At 37.4% G+C, this 26,119-nt stretch overlaps 1 long non-coding RNA gene across 1 annotated transcript; it reads left to right on the top strand.

Annotated features, from left to right (window-relative positions):
* Window positions 1-1,085: 1,085 nt before the first annotated feature.
* On the top strand, window positions 1,086-25,203 carry LOC131052137 (uncharacterized). The gene is made up of 2 exons (XR_009107287.2): window positions 1,086-1,548; window positions 24,000-25,203. It is a non-coding gene; the product is annotated as an uncharacterized LOC131052137 (long non-coding RNA).
* The last annotated feature ends 916 nt before the right edge of the window (window positions 25,204-26,119 follow it).

Here is a 26,119-nt window from a genome sequence, read left to right as displayed (position 1 = left end):
ATAAAGAGAATTTTGAATCCATATGCATGTAGTCTTACTTGTCATTACAATAATCTTTCTTTTATATCATAAATCTATTCCATATGAACAATATTTTATGGAGTTTTCAAACAAAATCTCTATACACTGTGTATTTTTTTTTCACAATTTCAAGATAAAAGACGAGTGAATCATTCTAGATCAAACTTCTTTATTCACCATGTTTATAGAAATCTTACAAGACAATATTTACATGCTTAGTAAGATCTAATATTGCCAGCAGACTTTAAACTTATAGATTGAGGATTAGAACAAACTAAATTTTGTATAGTGAGCAGTTGTCCAAAGATAATGTTGTCACCAACACACCCAAATTGTTTGGAAAGTGTGTATTCATCTTTTACTTGGAGCAATAATAATTTGTTTAAGCTTCCTTGATGTGCCTAGCCATTATGGCTTTCACAAACAATTGAGGAACAAGGAGCTGAACATCCTATTAGGGTAGTGAGCCCAACCATTTAAAAAAGAGTTAAAAATTCCATTATGGAATTGTGTTTGTGTATCTATGAATGTATAGTTGCCTTTTATACACGAATCTGTTATGACATCTTGGTCATTCTCATTGCAACCTTTCCAATACGTCCTGCTTCTTCTTTTAAGCTTTCTTAACCTTTTATGATTTGATTTAATTTTAATTCTTATTTTATTTCTGCAATAATAAAAATTACTTGGTTATTCAACTGCTATCATCATCTTTAGATGGATTTACCAAATTAAATTATGGTTTTTCATTTGATGGATTTGAATCCAGTATCATTAAAAAAGTGTGCAAACAAAAATCTTTTTATCAAAATTATTGAATTCTGTGTTCATATCAAATGTTGGCATCTCAACTTTCAAAAACACCTTACCCAAAAAAGATATTACTAATTTGCATTGAGTTTGGAAAATAAACTTATCGACTCACCGTTGCATGAGAAAAAACATACAACTGCTAGTATACAAATGTATGAAAAAAATAGATCAACATTTTTCCTAATTGACCTTCCAGACCTTTTTAACGCACCCATTGCGCACCAAAATGCAATGACCGTATTTATGCTATAGCCAACTACCTTGTGGTGAAATGGTTCAAGTGATGTAATTTTATCCAATGCCTATGCATTGAAAACCTTGCACTTGCCCTTCACGTGTTAAAAGAAATTAGGGTAGGGTTTTAGTGTGTCTTTCTGTATGATCCTGTCACCCCGTTTTTAATTTGATGCGTTTTGCCGTAGCCCAGGGCAAGACGGGAGCAGCAACCATGGCGGTCACTTTAACACAAACTAAAATAGAATTATCTAATTTCTGGTGTTGCGAAGATATGTGTGAAGCAGTCCTTAGAACTTCTGCAGGATGCCAGACTGGTGATTCTCGGAGCACGGCTGAACGCGGATTTCGAACTCATTGAGTTGGCGGAAGCGGACAGTTTTTTGTCCGGTTCCTCTGAGGAGGTCGTGGTTCTATGCTAATAATGCCGATAAGCGTTTCAAGCAGTGCTTAATGAGCCTTAGGAATGGCACACAGAAGGTAATACCTTTCTGCTTTCCCTTCTTGTGGGCATTGGGGTTATCTTTGCGTCCTATCTCACTCAAGCAAAACTGCCAGGCATAAAACATCATTAAAGAACCATACAACCACTTTTCTAAAGTTAGCCATTTGGGAATATAAGCTGAACTTGAGATGGCTTCTGAAATGATACTAGGGTTTTGTATATGATTTCACAAGCAGTTCTGTTCTCTAAGTTGAGCCTTGAGGAAAAAATTCAATACATGTCCATTTTGCATATGATTTGGTTGCTATCACTTGATATGGGGTTTTTAAAGTAATGTGGCCGTTTTGGTACTTACGATGACATTGTTTTTCAAATACGATGACATTGTTTTTCAGATCGTGTGTTATTGTAATTGCATTGAAAAGCTATATATATATATTTGTGTTTGTCAACCTTTCATTAGCACTTTTATGTGTTGTTTCTAGCATATCCGGTAGTTATGGTGTTTATTATACATATGATGATAAAGGGAACAACAAATTCTGTAGACCAGCAAAGCTTAACTTTAGCAAGGTTTGTTTGTCGATCTTACAAAAACAAGGGTTAGGGTTTGAACCAAATGAAGTTCCTAGGAAGGGTTAGGGTTTAAATAACGTAGAAAGGCTAAGATTTAAGGCACAAGGGATGGTTTTTCTTAAGCCAATGTGTTAAATAGTATTGAAAATACCTTGTCCAAGCCAGCAAGTGCAATTATTCAGCAATTCAAATGATTGGCTTTATGCTTTTAAAAATGAGCTATCAAATCCTATGTATTTTCTTGTGTTTCAATTTTCAGTACGGTTTGCTTTAGTTTACAAGGATTCAACACGGTTATGATTTGTTAGGGTTTTCAGATTATATAATGCTAGTAAAGGGGGACAAGTGTTTCTTTCTTTTGGTCACTATTTCCTTTGCATAATTGTTTTTCAAGTTGAATGCCACAATTAAAACTATTCTGGATGATGAATACATGTACAAGGCCAGGGAAGTAGTCATTTGATTTCTTCATTTGGTTTCTCAATGAGGCTGTTGTCATAGTTACTCTGACAGATAACTCTATTTTGGCATTCAGTTTTTATTGACAATGTCGTGTAATTTTTGAAAATGTGTTTGCCAATTTGATTTTGGATTTTTGATGTTTGCCAAAGTGGGTATGCACTGATTCATTTGTATTTCACTTTTTTTTTTTTTTTCTGAATTGATGCGTTTATGGAAAAATGTGTGCAAGGAGTCTTGTGTGCTTCCTTGTTTTGGGGAAAGAAAAAATCCTTTCGGCAGTTGACAAATTAGTTGATTTTTATGACAAATTCTTATTTGCAACTGCATATGAGTGCTTTTTAATAAATTCTTGAAAAGTTTGATGGAACTTAGTGAAATTTGTTATGTACAGTTCTTATGACATAGTAAGTTTGAGTGTGTTGCTGTGCTAGAAAATAGAATCAATGCGAAGTTCATGGCATTGTGCTTCTGTATTAATGGGGTTGAATACCAGCAGTGTTAATTTGTATGATAGTTATGGACAGTTGGTATGACATAGTAAGTTTGAATGTTGCTGTGATAGAAAATAGAATCAATGTGAAGTTCATGGCATTGTGCTTTTATGTTAATGGGGTTGAACCCCAGCAGTGCTAATGTATATGATTGTGTTTAATGTTTATGCTGCATTTGTTTATTTGGTTGCATGTATTTCTGTTTGGAGATTTTTCAAGTTTAAAGCCTATGTATGGCTTTGTGCTTTTATGTTGCAGAGTTTGGATTCTGAAAATGTCAATTTTCTATTGGTCCATATGTTTCTTTTTTTATATTCATTTATGCTTTTTTGTGATGGATTGAGCGTATAACTACTTGCAAGGTTGTTCCTTGTATTTTTTAAGATGTCATTAGTGTGATCACTATTCATTGAGTTCAAAATCTTAAAAAACCCAATTAACAGTGCTTCTAAAACTTTCTCCTTTGCTATATATGAGTGTATTGTTATTGGTTTAATCCTTATTTGACAAGAGTTGTGAGGTGAGGATGACTTTCAAGGCACTAAAAGTTTCTAGAGCGCTTGCCAATAGGAAGAGGTTAGAGGGTTAAAAGCTCAAAGCGGTGAAAAGTACATTTATAGTTGTCGGATGAGGGAGAGAAGTTAGAGAGCAAGAAGCCCATAGTGATGAAATATATGTACAATTCCTCCCTTTGCTAACAAATTCTTGAGATGTTTGTATGCCAAGAGGTTTCCCTTGTTCTTGATTATATTTGTAGTACAATGAATTCATTAAAGTCATCTTGAGATTACAATGATCAAATCTTGCCCAAAATAAGGTAATTGCCAAAATCTCAAAAAAATTATAGAAGATAAAAAATTTAATTAAATAAACTATTAAATTCTTTTATCAAGTTCTCTAGTTCCCTACTCTGTTGTACATACTTGATTTCAACTTAAATTATCAAGCAAGATTTAAAACTATGTTAGAGCATTTTCATTAATTTCCTTGCCCATATTGTAAATTTTATTTGAACTTTAATTTATTGTGTACCATGTTCCAAGGTAAGCATGTCATTGGCCACCATTTGATGTGCTAATTGTCTATAAATTTGTACTCGTTTAGAACAAAGTCCTTTTCACATTTGAATATCTTCCCCTTTTCATTCTCTACCTTTGTGTAATTTTGAATACCAACACACCATGCTCGTGTACTTCTCATAGGATTGAGAATTGTAGCGTTCAAATGTGCATTTCCTACCCATATTTTTTCCTTTCTATTGTATTCAATCCCTATTCCACTTCCCTAACTATAAAAAATGGTCAAAATTGACTTATTAAATAGGGGGTAAATGGAAATAAAAAGGGATCACTTATGAGCGCTAGGATATCCAAGAGAGTACATAGGCAACATTAACACAAATAGAAGCAACAATCTTACACATCATGCACCTCCATGAGCTAGACCTCCACTATTATTGCAATACCTGTACTTCTGCACCTAGGTTCACATTTTCAAAGTAATCTCTATACAACCTGTTGATTTAGCTTAGGGATTTGATTGAGGCAAATCTCCAAATGTACCACAAGCATCAACTTGTCTTCAAATATCGTTTTTCTAGGTATAAGTACCGAGAATGATCAAGAGGTTGTAGAGCTTGCTATTTGAGTTTGGAGAGGAGATCCTTGTAGCCTTATGAGACGCCAACATGATGATAGGTCATCATGGCTGTATGGTGCTTGATAGGACATTATTGGCTATGGTCTTGTGCCAAAGGCAAAATGCAGAGAATCGAACTTGATTCTTGTAGTGTCGTCCCTCTTCTTGGTCTTCTTCATTTTGTAGAAATGTTGTTGACCACTAAAATAGACAAACTTCTCTTACCCACTTTAATAGTATAGAATTTTCTATTTATGGACAATTTTCACTCTTTAGTTATTCAATGTAGAGTTTAAAATATTTTAAAATACTTCGTAATATTTCTAGATTGTAAATAGATAGGTAATCTTTCACATTTCAAGTGGCATGTTTGAAATACATGCATTATCCTTAGGTTGTATCTACACTAGTTTATTGGTGGTTGAAGCTTAGAAGTGCTTATTGCAGCCTTTGAATCTTGACCTGTTACGTGAATTAATTTGTGATGAATATTCTTAATATTTGAGAAGTTGATTTGCTTTCCATTTTTTAACGTGTGGAAGTGGATGGAATTCCATTTACAAATATGTTCAATCGTAGAAACATGTAACAAAATTGCTGAAAAACAAAGGTTTGTATTGTTTGTGGTGAATGGTATAACATTCAAACCATGGCATTTATAAATAAATATTAATATCTTTTTGCTTGTGGAGATTGCTGTGGCATTCAAACAATTAGATAGAAGCTAAGTCGTCAATTCTAGGTTGGGCTTGGGCTTGGGTTTGGGTTCAAGATTCGGGTTTGCGGGTATGGCCAATTTTTTTTTTTTTGCTTTGGGATTGTTAAAACATACAAAAATAAAAAATATATACATATATGCAACAGTAGTTAAGTTCAAAGTACACCGCTATGCTAATAGTCAAATAACATAGCAAAATACACCGCCATATTAATAGTCAAAACTCTATTGTCATGATGTATATACCAAACTGATGGGTGCTGATGTGTGAACATGATAGCCTAGTTGTTGCTTCTTGGGGATGTTATTCACTTCATCTTGTGGAGCCTTGACCTGGAGGTGGAGCATTGATGGGTTTTGCATGGAAAACCTCGAGAAAAAAACATTTTTTGATGGGCCATACAGTTCCAGGCATGTTGTTTCAGCAGCAAATCACAAGCAGACCTGTAGGTGGTTGTTTAGTGCAGCAAACTTAATGTTTTCAATCCTTCAATGAGTCTTGGTATGAGTTGGAGCTAATATTCGAGGTGCTGGTACAGGTTGAGGCTTTCTAGAGTGTTGTTGATGAATTTGGAAATTAGCTGGGTGAGCTTGCTTTCCTACCTGACACAAAGTGTTCCCTATCCTTCATTGGTCTATAGCTGTCCATTACTGCATTTGGAGGGGTCTATTCAATGCTGGGTATGTTCAAAAACTAATTATAGACTTGTAACTCACTATTTTCTGCATGTTGGAGACTTTAGGAGGCGTACCTTGAAGCATGAATGCCCTGAGGGGGTGTTGTACGATTCATAGCATCAACTGAATTTAACATTTCAGATCTTTTTGGCAAAAAAAAAAAAGCACTTTAAAAAAGTTAAAAAATTTGACTTCAGTGCCAAATTTCTGCCAGGTTCCTTGAAAGTCTCCAAAATTCTGTCTAGGGTCTTCCTTGGTTTGCAGGGCCGAACCCACAGGCTGTGTGCAGGTGTAATGTCCCCATTTTAGCAGACATGGTTTTTGGGTGATTAGCCTATCATTCTGACCCTCGTAGGCTAATGAGCATGGATAGAGGGTTTCTCGAGGCTTGTATCGTCTCCAAAGTGTTAACTTTTAGCACTTTCAGATTAATATAAACTCAGAAAACAGATTTTAGTTTCTTTCAGATTAATATAAACTCAGAAAACAGATTTTAGTTTCTAACTAAATTGATTAGATGCAAGATTTAGAGTTTTCTAGGTTTAGGCATCACATAGAAATGAACAAAATAAGAACAAGACACGGTTACCCTTGGAAAACCTCCTAGGAGGAAAAACCTAGCCAGAAAAGATCCTCAGATCTGATTATGGATTATATTCATATGAAGATTACAACACTTATCTTTAGTACTTGAAGATGATTGCACATAGGGCTGATAAGGTCTTCAACAAGTCTGCACTTTTGTAAGTCTCAAGCCTGCCCCATTTAACACAGTAATCAGCAATCAGATCCACACCCTAGGTCAGCACCTTATTGTATCTTAAGTCTGCCCCTTTGCTTGAAACTGGACTGCAACCCTAGCTGTTTGAATCTGGAATAGTTCGCCCTCCTTGCAATGGTATTTGCTCTTGATATTAGTGCCCTTTTATGATAGATACAAATCACCAATATTATTTCTTCAAACTTCACATTTTAGGCAGAGGTATAATTCGCATGGAATGATGAATTGGTGAATGATAATGTGAAGTTGTTCTTTATTTATATGATGAGCAATGACTTTAGTCATGTCGGCTTGCTTTATAATTTATTTATTTATTACCTTTCCTTTTTAGCCTTGATAGGGTCGGCCCTATTTTGGGGGAGCACGTTGAGTGTGGTGTGAGCAAGTTTAAGTGGTGTCGTGGGGTTTAGGGCCCAACCCTACACGTTGGAGAAAGGGGCCAACCCTTTGGGCGGATTCCAATGTTGCCCAAGACAATTGGAATCCGCCATTCCCTAATTACAATCAACACAGAGTACAGTGTGTTTCGATCTGGCTTTCATTTGGTATCATTTGGACTTCATTTGCTATACTTACTATTTATAGTAAGTTTGAGATGGACCCCTTCTATTTTTAGTAAAGGGGTATGGTCATATGCAGCTTCATCATGTCAGCTCCCAGTTCAGACGACGTTCAAAAATGTTGAGTATTAATGGAGATATTAATGTTTATTTAGTTTAAATAAACATTAATGTTTTGAGTTTATATTATTAATTTTATATTACAACTTAAGTAAGGGTCCAAGTATCATTAAAGGGGACCATTTAATTAATTAATTGTGGCTCTTTTACCAAGGTGAAATATTAAATGACAAAGTGAAAATATTATATCATTAAATGTCATTTAATATCATTAATTGATTTAATGCCTTATTGGAGAATATCGAACCTTCATGGGAAATATATATAAGGCTTTTGAAAAGAAGAGAAGGGGGATTGATCATTGTTATTTTTGATGAGAAGACTTGTCTCTTGGCGTTGGAGAAGAAGCCGGGGTTTCTGCAGCTTGTCCAGAGTATCGGCATTGGAGAACGTGAAGACTTCATTGCATCAGCAATCTGAGGGTGTGAGATATTCATCTGAAGTTGCTCGTAGGGTTGGCTTCATCCAGAAGTTGACATTGTGCTGATTGGAGATTTATTGGCATAGCTGAGGGCATATGTATATGGCAGACTGAGAACATCATACATAGGGTTTATTTGCTGCTACAGTGTTGCGCTACAGTACCTTGCCAATTTTGTGGTCTTTGTGGAGACCAAATTGGAGATGTTTGTTCAGATTTATGATGAAGATTGAATAAGGAGTCTTCGGCTGCTTCTTCTACATTCTGCAAACCCCGGCAGCCGCCTCCATCACCTACAGATTGGGGTCAATTGATATTCCAGGTGACATTCAACATTGATCAGCCACTTAGCTTTCATGCCAACTGTTTGCTTAAATGCCTAATGGCTGTAGGTGTACTTTGGGAAGCATGACAAGTGTTTGTCTTAATGTCTACTAGCTGTACAAGTTAATTTTCAGTCATTTCATGTGTGTGTAAGGTCTAAAACAGCTAGCATATCATTTCTATAACAACTTTGCATTGTTAGAAGCTTTCCATAACTTCATTTGCAGCCTACAAACCCAAAGAAGACAAATAAAGAATTCACTACAGCGTCTTCAAACATTGTATGCCAAGTGTTTGACAATATTCCTTGGGGTTCAATAAGCGAAACAAGGTTAGATTAGCCAAGGTATATTACAGTGGTACAAAGGGGTTTCTTGCCAACTTGTTGGGTAGATTGATTCAGTTAGTTAATCATGGTTACTTCAAGTACCTAGAATTAGTGGGACCAGAATATGAAGCAAGTGTATTCCTCATTGGAAAAGTTCAAACAAAACCAAAAGAAGCTGGATGAATTGATTTCACACCCTGCAAAACTTGATAGAATTGCTCAGTACATGACATCTATTTTTAAGGATAAAAAGGTGAAACTTGAAGAGAATGTGGTGATTATTGGCACTCAAGAAGTTGTTGTCAGTCATGATAACAAGTCTGATTTTCATGACAGCAACCTGCACTTGAGCGTAATGATGATTTGAAAATCATGGAAAGTTCAAAAAGTGCTGTGGGAGTGACCTTGAGTATTGGCACTCGTGATACAAGTGTCAAGAATGAGGATTGCATGGGAATTTTGGCTCATAAGAGTTCTGATCTACATGACAGCAGTGATGAAATTTTGCATCAGCATGAGAGAGTAGTGACTACACATGTGCAAGATGCTTCTATTAAGTTGCCGCATGAAGGTACTCGAGATTTGGGTACTAATGGGGTAATGTGTGATGTGGATTCATGTCATTTAGAGTCTGATTTTTCAGATCAGACCTTATAAAACAAGTTTGAAGATTCATGCTTTGGCATAGGATCCTAGAATCATGAGTTGGATGGCCATGTAGTTGCATTGGAAGTGGAAGTGTGTGAAGATATTGTCATAACAACAACTTCTACCTTGCTAGTTGAGCCATTCTATGAGGTACACAGTAGCAATACCTTAGATATTGATGTGTGCACAATTGATTGCACACATGATGCTGTTGATCACGAGGTGAGTGATGTTGATTCGATTTCATACCATAGTGCAGATTTGGGTGGAAAGAATGAGTCATAGGGGTATCATCATCTGGCTGGGCAGTTGAAGGTTGATGATGATATGATTGCTACAGCTTTGGAGTATTTTGATGTTGCTCGACAAATGTTGGCGACCTTTGGTTGGAGTACTCCTGAGACATATGAGCATGGTGATAGTAGCCTTTCCATAGCAGAGATCCATGCGCTCCGAGCAGCTATTGGGATAATGAAACAGAATTACTTGTAGTTACTTGCTGATAGGGATTATCTTCTTAAGTGGGATTGCACTTGCTACGATGCACTGAAGGGAAAGGAGGAGGAGGTTGATGAGCTCACCCATGAGCTTGAGGTGACTATGGACTCGTTGGAGAGCACTTAGTCAGCCCTTCGTGAGTCACAGTCACAGGTTGAGGAACTTACCATGGCGTTGAGTTTAGCACAGTCTTCACCATCTGTGGATACAGTTGAGTTTCCTGTAGAATCACTTGGTGATGAGTTTACACCCACGGGTTGTAATGATGGGTGTGTGGAGGATGTGGTTACATCCGTCATTGATGCAGGTACAAGTGACTTAGCTGGGATGAGTATTTGGGTTGAGAGCAGCAGAGAACCACTTGTTGCATCAGGTTCTCCTGAGGTTAGTGCTATGACAGATGATACAGGTTAGATTGTTGATAGCTCTTGTGTGGCAGTGGTGGACTCTCCAGAGAGTTGTGTTAGTACGCAACATTACTCCATCCACTTCACATGGAACTCACATAGTGTCATCTGGTTGGGAGTATGGCTCTCATGTAGATTTGTTTCCCTCTCCTGGAAGCAAATCCGTTACTTCATCCCATGCAGCTGATTTTGGATGCTAGCTTGTTGTTTCTCAGAGTCAGAGTGATCAGTTGCAAGTCTTAGAGGATAAGGTTGTCTCAGCCTTATATTGTTTTTATTGGACAAATTCATTTATTGAGTACCTTCTTGAGAGTCCTGAGTTTCGAGAGGGTCCGTTTGGAGCCACCAAGGATACTCATCCGAGGTTCTCTCGCCATCAGGCATGGTGTGGGAGTAATTATCGATACTCTGACTAAAATGCTTCCTAATAGAGATTTTGTGATTGGTTTTGCAGAGAGGGTTACCAGAGCCCCTACCCAATCAATTGTTTGGGGTCTGAGATTGGAGCCATCTCATGATTCCAGTATTGTTAGAGATGAGCCCTTGACCGAGGTTGGAGCTTATCGCAACTACACAGTGAGGAGTGCTCATCACTTTTCTTTTGATCCACCCGTGGAGGACTTGATGATGCATTGGTGTGGATTGGCTTTAGGATTATACCATCCATTATGGGATGGAGAGTTACCATTTTCAGTAGATGGAACTAGTAGTTGCAAGTACCCGACTTAGTTGATTGTCGGTGGCTACTTGCTCGAGCAGTGTTCAGTTTCCCATCATGCTGATGTGTATCCGGTGGAGATTGTTACTCCTATGAAACAGAGGCTATCTTTGGACACATGGCTTCAGAGAGACTATGGTGACAATGGGCATGATGGTTTAGTTGGATATCACATCCCTGAGGGTTTAGCAGAGGTTGTGGAGAGATGTTGCGTAGCAGATGTTTCTAGGTACTCCTATCTTCACAGTACAGATGGATGTGTGTATAGATTGCACTGGGATCCAGGTGATGACAGAGTTAGTGTTGCAGTTTGGATAGGTCCCATGGGTTGGCTTCACCACATCTTGCATGGTGAAGTGGCGATCAGTGTTGAGCAGCAGAAGTCTGAGGGAGGTTTACATGGCAGATTTCTACCCTGGATTTGGAATCCAGGTATACTATGTGGGACACTAGCGAGTATGTTGAGGGATCCTTTGTGTGCATCCGAGTTTCGGTTGGTGTTCCCTGGTAGGTTTCATTGCATGTACATGGTGTGCATCGTTGGTAGTCTCATTTCAGGTTCTCATGTACATGATTTGTCTCAGATGCATAGTTCAGTTGCACGTGTTAGATGATGTGGTTGGCAACTTATCTTGCGCAGTTTTGGGAAGCAAACATTGTCAGTTTTTAGAGTTGCTTCCACTTGATGTTCATGTTCTTGTGACACCTGTTGTTGGGGTTGATTTAGTTTGGTAGGTCTTGTTAGTTGTGCCCTTGGTGTGGGCATTACAGGAGTTGGTTGGTAATACCAAGGACATTACACAAGTCTTCATTTGGGATCCAGGTGGAGGAGTTTATTTGCAGTCGATATTGCTTGGGGACAAGCAATTTTAGGAGGGGCGGACTGTAATGTCCCCATTTTAGCAGACATGGTTTTTGGGTGATTAGCCTATCATTGTGACCGTCGTAGGCTAATGTGTATGGATAGAGGGTCTCCTGAGGCTTGTATCGTCTCCAGAGTTCAGTGTGTTTTGATCTGGCTTTCGTTTGGTATCATTTGGACTTCATTTGCTATACTTACTATTTGTAGTAAGTTTGAGATGTTAGAGATGGACCCCTTCTATTTTTAGTAAAGGGGTATGGTCATATGGAGCTTCATCATGTCAGCTCCCAGTTTAGACGACATTCAAAAATGTTGAGTATTAATGGAGATGTTAATGTTTATTTAGTTTAAATAAACATTAATGTTTTGAGCTTATATTATTAATTTTATATTATAACTTAAGTAAGGGTCCAAGTATCATTAAAGGGGACCATTTAATTAATTAATTGTGGCTCTTTTACCAAGGTGAAATATAAAATGACAAAGTGAAAATATTATATCATTATATGTCATTTAATATCATTAATTGATTTAATGCCTTATTGGAGAAAATCGAACCTTCATGGGAAATATATAAGGCTTTTGAAAAGAAGAGAAGTGGGATTGATCATTGTTATTTTTGATGAGAAGACTTGTCTCTTGGCTTTGGAGAAGAAGATGGGGTTTTTGTAGCTTGTCCGAGTATCGGCATTGGAGAATGTGAAGACTTCATTGCATCAGCAATCTGAGGGTGTGAGATATTCATTTGAAGTTGCTCGTAGGGTTGGCTTCATCCAGAAGTTGACATTGTGCTGATTGGAGATTTATTTTCAGATTTATTGGCATAGCTGAGGGCATATGTATATGGTAGACTGAGAACATCATACAAAGGGTTTATTTGCTGCTACAGTGTTGCGCTACAGTACCTTGCCAATTTTGTGGTCTTTGTGGAGACCAAATTGGAGATGTTTGTTTAGATTTATGATGAAGATTGAATAAGGAGTCTTTGGCTGCTTCTTCTACATTCTGCAAACCCCTGCTGCTTCTTCTACATTCTGCAAACCCCTGTAGCCGCCTCCATCACCTACAAATTGGGGTCGATTGATATTCCAGGTGACATTCAACATTGATTAGCCACTTAGCTTTCATGCCAACTGTTTGCTTAAATGCCTAATGGCTGTAGGTGTACTTTGGGATGCATGACAAGTGTTTGTCTTAATGTCTACTAGCTGTACAAGTTAATTTTCAGTCATTTCATGTGTGTGTAAGGTCTAAAACAGCTAGCATATCATTTCTATAACAACTTTGCATTGTTAGAAGCTTTCCATAACTTCTTTTGCAGCCTACAAACCCAAAGAAGACAAATAAAGAATTCACTACAGCGGCTTCAAACATTGTATGCCAAGTGTTCGATAGTATTCCTTGGGGTTCGATAAGCGAAATAAGGTCAGATTAGCCAAGGGATATTACAGTAGGATCTTGTCTGAACACACAGGGAACCAGACTGGGTTCAGGACCGGGGGGGGGTCCCCTTGCAGAACCTGGTAACATAGGATAGAAGCACAAAGCTTTACAATCTTATTTCTCTTCTTGTAAATGGTGTAGCATTCAAATCTTTAGAAAGAGGATATAAAAATACTGTTTTATCTGGGAAATAGTGACAAAGAGAAAGAAACATTAGGCATCATTTGTACACATTATGTATGTTCAAACCCCCCCAAAAACATAAAGATATTGAATCCATGTAAACTAATAATGCAAAATGGAATGAAAATTAAACTGCAAGAAAAAACCTAAAGATACACTGTGCATATGTATAATCATGGAGCTAATTGTTTGAATAGCTGAATGATTCCACAAACTGACTTTGGACAGGGGATCTTGAACACTACTTAAAAACAATGGCTTTATAGAAACTCTTCTTCATGCCTTAAGCCTTAACTGTTCCTCATAATTTAAACTTGAAACCTTCCTACAAAGGCCATTTGATTTAAATCTTAACTCTTTTGTATTGTAGGCTTGGCAAACAAACCTTTATAAGGGTTAGGCTTTGTTGGAGCTCAAAATTTATTGTTTGTTTTCCTATATGATTTGTACCCAATGCAAGTGGAGTATGATTTCTGTACCATTTAATTCACTTACTCTTCTTTTTTTTTCGATCAGTAATTGGGTCTTACGCTTTTGTTTGGAGCTTTGAACCAGTGGGATCACATTGGGGGATCCCATCCCCGTGGTTACATTATTTCCAAGGTATTAACACCTCCCCCTTATCACTCCTGCTGCACCGAAGCTGTCACCTTATCTTCACCACTCCTTATCCCTCCACGAGGCACCCCTTATCACTCTGATAGTCTCTCCTTATCTCTCCATCTACGGTCACTCCTTATCACTCCTTACGAACCCTTATCACTCCACTGTCTGTCGACTCAGCCTGTACATGCACTTGCCATGGGCCAATCTCCCAATCAGTGCATGTGTCCGTGTGCTCCTTTGCATGGGGATCCAGCCTGTCCGCCTGGCATAGTGTCCGCCAACCACTGCCGAGCTGTAAACATTATGGCATCAACACCATTCATTCGTATCACGGGCACGAGAAATATGCCAACCTACAAGCCATGTGAGTCGAACCACAAACCTCCCCATTCCGGGGTTCGTGACATTACCATCACGCTGCGGGGTGAACCCCCTCTTACCCTTCTTTTTCCTTTTTTATATTTATATGTTTAATTAATATTAGACAATTGGATATAATAGAAATAACACCTAAAGATGCCATTGAATGGGTGATGAACAAACATCAATTGATTTTTCAAGATCATCACGTTGTTGTGCACCTTAGAACTAAACTTGTTAACTCTGCTCTCCACTGTTTATAACAGAAGTCAAAAGATAAGAGGGGCTGAACTGCTGAACTAACACTAAAGCTGTAACAAAGCCAGACCATCAAAGTCTCACAAGCCAGACATAGTTGTGTAATATTTGATTATACAAATAACAATAAAAAGTACAAATTACAATATAGATAGAAGAGTAACAAAGAAAGTTGTATCTGAGTTCAATTAAGATGGGCAAAAGCTATATGTCTAAACAAACAATTAATTAGTGTTGTGGCCTAGTAAGGCCTCCACCAATTGCATTATTTGTTTGCCAAGCTTGCAAGGAAAAAGTGTCGAGGCTGTAATGTCCCCTGTGGGAGAACCTTACTTAAATTGCCCTAAATTGCCCTAAGTAGGGTTGGGTATGATGTTCGGAACTGAGATTGTTGTGTTAGTCCCTTAATCTTGAGCCTGCAACCAGATTAGTGACACAAAATAAACATAATATTCAACAATGTACAACTAGAATTTCCATGCTCATGATATTCAATAAATGCCTTCGTAGCTCCATCCAATCAACTCATTGCTATTGTGAAGTTCCCGTGGGAGATCATACGAGGTGTCTTTGAGCCTATCCAACAGGTTTAGGGTCATGGAAGTGCGACCGTTGCATTACCTCCTGCTTAATTCTTTGGAGTTTAGGTGTACGAAAACACATCCGTGAAAGACATTCATCATCAACCCCCGCTTAACACAGATGGTCCCTTGATTACGTGCCCTCCTTATATGTGCCGTCTCTCCCCTTCACAACAGAATGTTTGATTGACTGGAGTTAAAAAGAATCTGATCATTCTACCTTATTATGTAAATATACAAATTTAGAAATATATAATCAGACTTAATACTGCATAGATGACATTACTAAGATTATATAAAGATTATTTTACACATAAATATATATTCACTCTTAATATGGATCATACCACCAGAATAAATAGGATTGCTCAGGTTGCTGAGTTACTAATGTGTATATCTGTCTGAAGACACGTGAATGCCTTCCTTCCTGATAATGAAAATATTTTGATGTAGTGGAAGGACCTTTTAAAAATTAAGAGAGATTATTATTAGTATCTGATCGCTGTAACATATCTGGTTCCAATATTAGAGAAAATTGCGAGGTCTTATGAATAAACAATTTCTTATGATAGTAAAGATTTATCTCTTCTTTAGCTTCTGATTTCTAAATATATCCTCAGATCATTTGATCAGAATTGACTTATGTTCCAGACCAGGACTTCATCCTTCCAATCTGATCCTCTTTTCTAATTTTTCGTTCTTTATCTCTCCCTCTTATATCTCCTTGCTTCCATGAAGAGAGGCATCCCTTTGTAAAGATGATGTCCTTCCAAATAGAAATGACTCTTCTTTAATAATTATTTTGGCCTCTTCAAATTATATCATTGCTCTTTTTCAGATGCTCAATAATGTGTTCATATGTTTGCTTTAATAATATATTTTTGTTTACTCCGTATCTGGTCTTGTTTGGATAGCTTTCTTCCTTCTCATTTTATTCCATCTTTGCATTCCTATATCCAAATGAAGGGATACATTTGAATAGAGATCTCCTTTCATAGAGACATGTCCCTTCTTATGAAATGATTGCTCCTTTATTAATGCTGCCTTCATATTAATTGCTACCTTAATACTAATCATAATTGTTGCTTTTATAGAATTCTCTCAATCGTACCTGTTGTCATTTTATGACACCTTGGTCCATCAGCAAGAACCGATTAGAGATATGTTCTACGGACCAGCGTTGCTCCAAAATTGATCAAGAGAAGACGATGGAATCACGAGGTTTGAAGTTTTGCCTTGTCGGAAGTTCCTAGGCCCTTTTTTTCTCTTCCCCCGAAACTCCGGAACCCCGAGGTTTCGAAGTTCTTTGCTTAGCCCCTCCTCTCCTTAGCCTTTCTCCCTCCTCCTCCGGAACTTCGGAACCTCGAGGTTACGAAGTTCTTTGCTTAGCCCCTCCTCTCCTTAGCCTTTCTCCCTCCTCCTCCGGAATTCCGGAACCCCGAGGTTCCGAAGTTCCTTGTCCTTTTATCTTCCCTCTCCAGAACTCTGGAACCCTGAGGTTCCGAAGTTCCCCGCCTTCCTTTTCTTCTCCTCTCCTCTTAAGCTTCTCCTTTTCTCGGAACTCAAAAACCCCGAGGTTCCGAAGTTCTTTCCCTTGTTTTCCTTCCTTTCCCCGGAACTCTGGAACCTCGAGGTTTCAAAGTTTCCTTCCCTTGCCTTCCCCTCCCTCCTGGCCTTTCTTCCTTCTTTTCTTCGGAAGTCTAGAACCCCGAGGTTCCGAAGTTCTTTCCCTTGTTTACCTTCCTTTCCTCGGAACTTTGGAACCCCGAGGTTTCGAAGTTTCCTTCCCTTGCCTTCCCCTCCCTCCTAGCCTTTCTTCCTTATTTTCTTCGGAACTCTAGAACCCTGAGGTTCCGAAGTTCTCTTCCTCGCTTCCCCTTCTTCTCTCCGAAACTCTGGAACCTTGAGGTTCCGAAGCTCCTTCCCTTTTTGCCTTTTCTCTTCGGAACTTCGGAACCTTGAGGTTCCGAAGTTCCTTTCCTTAGTAGGCTTTCTATTCCCCGAACTTCCGGCTTGCGACATTTCAGACGGCATGATCAACACTCAAGGCACTAAATGCTCTACCGACTATTATGCCCCGTTTACCTTCTTTTCATGAGCTACAGAGGCGCATTTATTGAGGTTTGCAGGCCCGTCTGAGACGTCCGGGAATATTCCGGGGGTCATAAATGCAGATTTGAGAGCTTTTAATGACAAGGTATGGGCTGGCTTGACTTTTGGCTCAAGCCATCCCCTTCTAGACATGATTTGACCCCTAAAAGTAGGGTTTTTTGGGGAAATTCGACTAGGATGGTTGGAGTTCCTCACTTGGATGCAACTATTTGGAAAAGTATATAAAGGTTGTTAAGCCTCATTGTAAAATGTTCTCTCCCTGTTGGCTTGAGCTATTCTATGCTCTCCCACTTCTCTTGTATAATTCTATATTTTTTGCAACTATAAGTTGGCCATTGGCCTTATGATTAATTGAATCACCATTCTTGCCTTCTTTCAACCTATGTATGCTGTGTATGTTTCTTACCTTCAACATAGGTGTATGTCTTGTGGCTTTTCTCTCTATATATGCTGAGTTAACTTGTTTTCTGAGTGTGACTTGTGGGAATCTTTCTCCCCTCTTGACACTTAGCGAATTCTAACCTCCATACATGCATTGGAGTCACTCATGCAACTGAAGTTTGTGCATCTCCTGGGTTTTTCAGTTAATTCTTTGTGTCATTTCGATGGGGAGAGGAACAATCTCTTCTTGGTGCATCACCTTCTATTTCAAGCATTCTCTCTCTTTACCTTTGCAAATTGTTAGGATAGGCTTAGGAGTTAGTTTTGAAGTGTTGAGTTGGTTCAACACCTGCACTTGGATTGAGAAAGAAGCCGACCTTCTCCGGAGATTCAACGCCCTTGCGCAAGGTCCCACACTTCGGGGTTGTCTCCATGTTTCACAAGGTTGCCGAGTTGATAGCTCAGCAAGGGTGCGAGCTTTTGTGATAACAGTACCTTTCATGAATAATTGTAACTTTTGAAAGGGACTATCTTATAGAGGGAGGTGTCCCATTTTATATTTGGTGTCCCATTTTAAAATGGGACACCTCCCTCTATAAGATAGTCCCTTTCAAAAGTTACAATTATTCATGAAAGGTACTGTTATCACAAAAGCTCGCACCCTTGCTGAGCTATCAACTCGGCAACCTTGTGAAACATGGAGACAACCCCGAAGTGTGGGACCTTGCGCAAGGGACACATGTCCCTGATTTGAAGTCTAACTAATAGGAAGTGAGGTTAGATAGAGAATAATATTTGATGAAGTGCCATGTGTCACTCGCTCCTCTTGGATGAATTAGGTTCAATGTATTTGGATGTGTTGGTTTTGGAAGAATTTGATTGGCCGATGATGAGTAGATTCCACCTTCGCTACATCATCACAAAGTGTATGTGATTGAGGCATATCTCTTGATACTCAACATGGTGTAACTGTCTGATTGATGTTGATGGATCATATTCCCAAATTGTATCATCTTTGTATTATCAAGTATCTAACTTTGCTTAACTCTTCTAAAACTATCTCTGCTTGATCACACTTGCACAATTTCACCACCTTGTGATACACCATCCTGATAATGTTCATTCCTGACTTTATAATGCCTAGGCATTAATCTTCATGTACATGACTGTAAGCATAATGATGCTTGATGTAGACTATGTGATGCCCTTGTTTGATCTTCCTTGGTTCATGTTGAACTTGAATGCCTTGTATTACCCCTGCTTAAACTTGAATTCCTGGCCTTGATGTATGACATCTACTTGTTGTACCATTCCTTAACCTCCTTGTATTGACAGCCATTCTTGGATTTCCGAAGGAACTTCAAGATTGTCAAATTCATCCCCATTTCATTGCTATGTCCTTACATGCCTTGAAATAGTTCTCATCTTGACCTTCTTCATGTTGGCATAATGAACTTGTGGATCTTAATGTTGAAATGAATCTCCTTGTAGTAGCTGCAATGCTTTGGGTTCTTCACCAGGAACTCATGAAATGGACAACTGTTCCTTAGCCATGTCATTTATTGATCAAAGCTCTCTCATCCTAATCGACAAGACATCACCTATCTCCAAGAGTTGAGAGACTAAGAAACCCAAAAATGTCGCAAAGCTATGCAATTTAAGCAAAAAAAAGAAAAAATCAAGCAAGAAAGAAAAAAAATGGGGGTCCCTATTTGCAATGGGGTGATGTGTGAAAATGTCACAATAGTGTGACCAAGTGGTTTGTCTTATTTGGCAAAGATATTTAATCCATTTTTTTTTGTTTCCTTAGTATTGTACGGGGGATGTATGAGAGGTGTTGGCTAAGGAATGTGGATTAATTTCTGTCAAATTTTTAGGGATATCACAGGGGCTTAAATCAAATGGAATCTGTATGAAGGGTTAGGGTTTAAACTTTAAAGTACAAGAAAGGTTTAGGGTTTAAGACACGAGGAAGGGTTTTGTTTAAGCCATTGTTCTAAATAGCAATGAAGACATCCTATTGAAAGCTGATCTATGGAACTGTGGAGTAAGTCAAATGGTGGCTTTATGGATATAAGTGTGACCATGACTCCCGTTTTTTTCCAAAATTTTCTTTCTCGTAGCATTTATTTGTGGGATACCATATCTTAATATGATGCTTTCTTATAAATGGGGTCATGTGTTTCTTTCATTTGGTCTTCACTTCCTTTGCTTAAGTGCTCTTAAGGTGAGTGCCACTGTTAGAAGTTTTCTGGATGATGAATACATGTACAAAGCCAGGGAAACAGTCACTTGATTCCTTCATTTGATTTCTCAGTGAGGCTATTGTCATAGTTACTCTGACAGAAAAATATATTTTATTAGTTGTAATCGAGATCTTATGTGATTCTCAATAATATGCTCATCAATTCGGATACTGTTTTGTTTGTATTTGATTTGCGATCTGGTTCATCCATTTGTGAAAGTGGGTGTGCAATGAATCTTGCGTTGATTCTTTTCTTCATTTGGAGAAAGGAACTTGTTTTTTGCTTAGCAAAGAGTTTTTCCTTCTCTTTATTTGGAGAAAGAAGCTTGTATTTTTCCATTTAACAAAATAATCAATCAATATGGCAAACTGTTAGCTGTAATTGCAGAAGAGTTTTTGAAGAAACTCACCATTATGTTATTTTTTAAATTATAAAATCCTGAAAATTTGGATGGATCTTAGTGAAATTTGTAAGATAAAATTGGTATGTTTAGAACAGATGTTTTTGTTATGTGTTTGAATTGTGATCTGGTGCATCCATTTGTGAAAGTGGGTATGTAAGGAATCTCATGTTGATTCTTTTCTTCATTTGGAGCAAGAAACTTGTGTTTTTTTTTTTTTGGCAATTAACAAAATGTTGTTTCTTTTCTTTATTTGAAGAAAGAAACTTGTATTTTTGCAGTTAACAAAATAATCAATCAATATGGCAAATTATTAGCTGTACTTCGAGAAGAGCTCTTGAAGAAACTCAGCATTATGTTGTTTTTTTAATTATAAAATCTTCAAAAATTCGGATGGATCTTTAGGGGAAGCGTACTAGTAGTCCTTATAGCTAACTTCGTGTACCCACAGATTCTAAATGGTACATCAGATTTTGACGATTTTGTTTGGGTGTCTCCACATGCGACTTAATTGCTTATAGCTGTTGTTTTGGCTTATGGGTAGTAACAATGCACGCTGTGGGGTCTGTTATGTGTGCAAAGGCTAAAAAAATACACTTTTCAAAGTTTCGCTCAATAATTGTGCACTTAAAATCACCAATACTTATGCACGAATGTACCAGTAATCGTGTGCACAAATGTCAAAGTAATCTTGTGCTATGGGTACCAATAAAAGTGCACCAATTATGGTCCAAAAAAGCTAAAAAATGACTGGCTATTGGTACATGTGTAATTTATTAATGAGCTTTTATTTATTTATTTTTTCGGTTTTTTTAAAGTTAGTAATTTGGGGGGGGGGGGGGTGTTGGGTGTGCAAGGAGTGAACAGTTATTGGAACATGAATGGTAATTCAGATGTTTGTGTTAAAATATATTTGATGTAGAAAAGTAAAAGCAAAAATATTATAACTAAAAAGAAACATAAACACAAGCTTGGAGGCTGGAGGCTAGGAGGTATCAAAGGAAAAGAGTGTATTCCCCCCATCCATGCTAGGAGATGCCTAAAATGATTTATAGCCCTTGTTCATTGATTGTGAAATACCGACACATTCTATCATATTGTCTCATAAATCATATGATAAATATTGAACCAATAGTTTACGAGACAAGGGATTAATTGCATTCTCAATGCGTTGGCACTTTTGCCCCTATATCAACAAGAGTATTGGAATATCCTGCTTACCTACAAAAATTCGGTCCAGTGCTTGCCTATTGTGGTTTTTTATGTCTTCTATCAACAGTATTCTCTAAACCAGATGGAAGTTCCAAATACATTTCTGGGCATGATGAGTTTCAGAGTGATTCAGTTGTCTTTCTGAAATGTGCATTGGATCTTAACATTAGTGTCATTGTCTGGTAGAATGCCAAGCAAAACTTCTGGGGTATTTCAAGATGTCAATGATGTAGCTTTTGCATGGTATCTTGAAGGAATTACACCAAGTTTACGTGGTGTGGGATGTTGATGATATATGTGACAAGAGGCCCTTTTTCAGGGGATGGCAGGGCATGATGATTAAAAAGGTATTTGAAAAATTAAAAAGTATATGAAATTTTAGTTTATCGTATATAAGCTAAGTTACCGGTTCGGGTTCGGGCACGCAAATACAGTTCATGGGTTTGGGCAAATTTTTGTTTGCCCTTTTGGTTTGTGGGTCGGTGTGTGAGTTATATACTCGTGTACATGTGTGTGTGTGTGCGCGAAAAATTTAAAGAAATGTATAAAATTATAAAACTAAATATATTTAATCTGTCACAAAGTTTGAGTTCGAATTCAGCAACAACAAAATTCAGATAAAATTTGGGCAAGGAAAAAAATTCGGATTAAATTTGTCATACATAAATTTAATTTTTTAATATTAATAATAAATCTAAAAATAAAATAATATTATATTAAATTTGAATATATTATATATTATAATAAAATTAAAAATATTATAACACAAATAAATTTAAAATATAAAATATTGTAACATAAATAAAGTTAAATATATTATATATTATATATTATAATAAATTTTCAAATATTATAACATAAATAAATTTAAAATCCTAATTTAAATTTATTACTATATAAGTCATAAATATATTAAATATACGTCTTTAATATATGTATTTGAATACTTCAGTAACTATATTAGATATGCGTAGTAGGAAGACACACTTTAACATATGTTAGATTAAGATATCTTAAATTTTTAAAATATATATAAACTTACATATGACTTTAATAGGATTTTGATTTAGATATGTTCATGCCTGTAACTATTGGAACGGAAAAAAACCTGAATAGGAGCGGGGAAAAAATGTTTTTTGAATGCATTTTACTAAAAAAAAATCTTTACCTAAAAATATTTTTTAAATGCATTTTACTGAAAAATAAGGCCAAAAAAAAAATGTTTTAAATGTTTTTTAAGTGACTTTTGGAGTGACTGCCCGCAAGGCTCCCAAGTTTCACCTGGGTGTGGCCCGGGTGCGTCCCTTTCGTGGACCCACAGAGAACCCGGTGCCCCTGGGATGCACCCGGTTCCAGGCGGACCGGGTCTGGAATGAGCACCTGGACACACGAACCTAGTATCTCAGTATATAAGGCATTCATGGTATATAATGTATACTTGTATAACATACACTAGAGCTAAATTGAGAATACAGATGAGAGTCTGGTATGTAAATTAACAAAATTTTATTGTTTTCATTGTCAATGTGGATATATAATATTGGTTTATTATTACTTAGAGAGGCGTAACACTACAGTGGCAGTCATCCGTGTACATGAGAACTTCTAATTAAATCTCGGATTTTACTAAAAATCGCAACCGTTGGATGGATGGATAAACAAAACATGATTAAAGGCGATTAAATTTGTTTCTTATACTTTAAAATGGTGACATTTTTGGTTGATAATGATGTAAATACAGAATGCATGCTGAGTGAAAACCCTTGTCCTCAATTGTTTTCCATGAACTGTTTTTCTCTCACATATTGGGGTGTGTGGAGGATGATTTTTTGCAAGAACAATTTGAAATGGAAAAGTGCCTCCTAAGGTATCTTGGATGTTGATATCTTGGTCACTATAAATGTGCCCTAGATAAGGAATTGTGGTTTCTTGGAATGGTGAAAATATGTGATTGTTTTGATGCACAAAAATCCAGACTTGGGGTTTCAATTCCTATGCAGAACTTTCTGCCATTGTCCTTGTACAGATATGCAGTTTTTTAAGGTAAAATTGGGTGTTAGTTGTATGTTTACCTCGCGCATTAGGGTTATCTAGGCTGAACTGTATTCGAGAAAGTTTGTAGAGTGAATGGGATGTTATATGCAGCTATTTTTGTAATCTCTAAACTGGCATATCTAATTTTAACCAAAAGTTTTTAATGGATCCTTCTCCAGGATTTAAATATAGCCAAATTTAGATTGTTGTGAAAATGGGAAAGAAAGCTATTTTGTGCCGTCTTATTACATCAATCTGTTTCTTTGTTTCAAGTGAATCGGTTGAAAGGTTATTCAATTTCAATTACAGGCTTATATTCAAGATTAAACTGAGAAACTCTGCAATTGAAGGTGAATTTATTAGTATCGAGAATTTATGACATTTTATTATTGATAAAAACGAGAATGCTTGTTTAATTCTGCATTTTATGTTTGTTGCAGGTTGTCTATGAGCATCATCCTCGGCCTAAGCAACTTACAGTTTAGAATGGTTTACACCTTGAGCTACAAAGCCTTATTGAAGAACGGACAGATGGAGAGCGCTCTGGTGGCCAGGTGTTTGTAAAACAAATGGCAACTGCGCTGTTAAAGGCTCTCCATATTAACACTGTTCTGTAATGAAGTTATGGATGTCTCATATGATATTTGAAAGAAAGTACGGTCTTGTATTATCTCTATATTTTTGTGTGAAGATCGTTAAGAACAGTTGAAATGAAAATATACGTAGTGCTTCACTATCTTTGTTGCAGAAAGGCCTTGTAAAAAGGAACCGTGAAATGCATATTTAGGAGGTGTTAATTATGCCGAGAGGCGTTCTTTTGCTGTGGTGGAAAGATTCCGTGCAAACAATAACCCTTCAGTATGAAATTGACCCTTCAATAATGAATTTGATGTCTGCAGTAATGGTTAGATCGAGGCTCGTGAAACCAACCCTCCATCTTCCACTTGTGACTGTCAATTAAAAAAACATGCTTTGTCTTTTTGTAACACCTACCATTGCTTTCATAAGTCACTGATTCTTTCCGGACTGCATTGGAATGTGGTGTATTTCCCATTCTACCTGTCCTCTATGCAGGACTAAGGTCCAGCCAGGGCAGGGATTTGCTGCTGCTGTGGAGATTAGTGAGGATGTGGGTTTTCATTCGATAGAGGGAGGAACTAGTTCTGATGCTGTTGAAGTCTATGCCTCTTGTATTTGTGCAAAGTATGTTGGTAATGAAAGGAGTCGCTTTATCAGCCCCACTGATTTCTTGAATCCTTATCTCTTGCGTGCATTGCTGGAGAAAGCTGAGGAAGAGTATGCGTTTGACCACCAAATAGGACTAAGCATCCCCTGTGATGAAGATGTTTTCCAAAGTTTGACATACCTGTTACAGAAAAATGATTCATCACTTGAAAATTCGGGTGTCGGCGAGCTCATTCCTAGAAAGACAATCCTCTCGGACGGTAAATCTTGTAGAAGATAAGAGGTGAAATTTAAAATCACCAGGCCAAAGAAACATGTACTTTTTATATTAATTGAGTTTATGTTTTCCGAGACTGCTGAAGGCTGAATCTGATTGTAATTTCCGTCTTAATTAGCCTGACAATGATGGAATGGATTTTAATTTATCAAATTAGCTGGGATTCATCTGTTTTGAAACCATACATGAAAGAAACCTGACTTCTAAACAACACTTTGAATACACAGAAAATTTATAGAACAGAAATATCACTCCATAAGGAGCCCTATTTATTATAGCATCAAATGTATTTTCCAGTTACAATTTTAATACACAAACTTCCTTCGTAGAGATTATATCTGATTTTCATTCAATATTCAAAATAGAGGAATCATTACAGTTTTCGGGAAAACTGTGAATCGTTACAGTTTTCGGGAAAACTGTGATAGTTCAGAAATTAAGATGCAAGGTTACTTGATTCAGATTTTAAACTCACGCCTGATCCTTTAGTAGAGCAGCAACAATGCTAGCTTCATATCTGTATTGAATTTCAGAATGCATTCGATAAGAGGATTATTAATGCCCATCGTTGAAAATCGCTGACATTAATATACAGAGATCTGCTGCTTAATAATCTCCCAGTCAGACCCCTTACCAACCAAAGGAGTGTGAGTCGGTGCAACAATCAATCATTCACTATTGCAGTAATATTCCAGTTAGCTACGCCATAGAAATGAGTATACTTTCCCGAGGGTAGACATCTTAGAAATTCTGTCACAAAAATGGAATTTTGTGCCAGTGCTGATGTCTTACGAATATATGAAATTAAGGTCTCCCAGGAATTAGGAATCGAGCAAGTGAAATAATGTTAGCTTGCACTGAGAACGGAGTAGCGGTCGCGACTTCAATACACATATAGTCTTCCACTTAGTGTTTTGGATGCCACGAGTATCAGAACCCACGCAGTGAAATAATCCGATCACCAGTCTGCGCTAAGAGTATGAAGCTCCTCCGTGTATGATAAAGTGCGGCAATGTAATTCACGATAAAACAACGGCTCACGGCTTTATAATTATTATTTTTGCCAAACTTTAGGATAGTCGGCCAAACAAGGATCGG

This window comes from Cryptomeria japonica, chromosome 4 (assembly GCF_030272615.1).
Source record: "Cryptomeria japonica chromosome 4, Sugi_1.0, whole genome shotgun sequence".
In the NCBI taxonomy this organism is placed as follows: domain Eukaryota; kingdom Viridiplantae; phylum Streptophyta; class Pinopsida; order Cupressales; family Cupressaceae; genus Cryptomeria; species Cryptomeria japonica.
The sequence above is the reverse complement of the archived record's forward strand: the minus strand, read 5'-3'. Positions and strand labels throughout refer to the sequence as shown.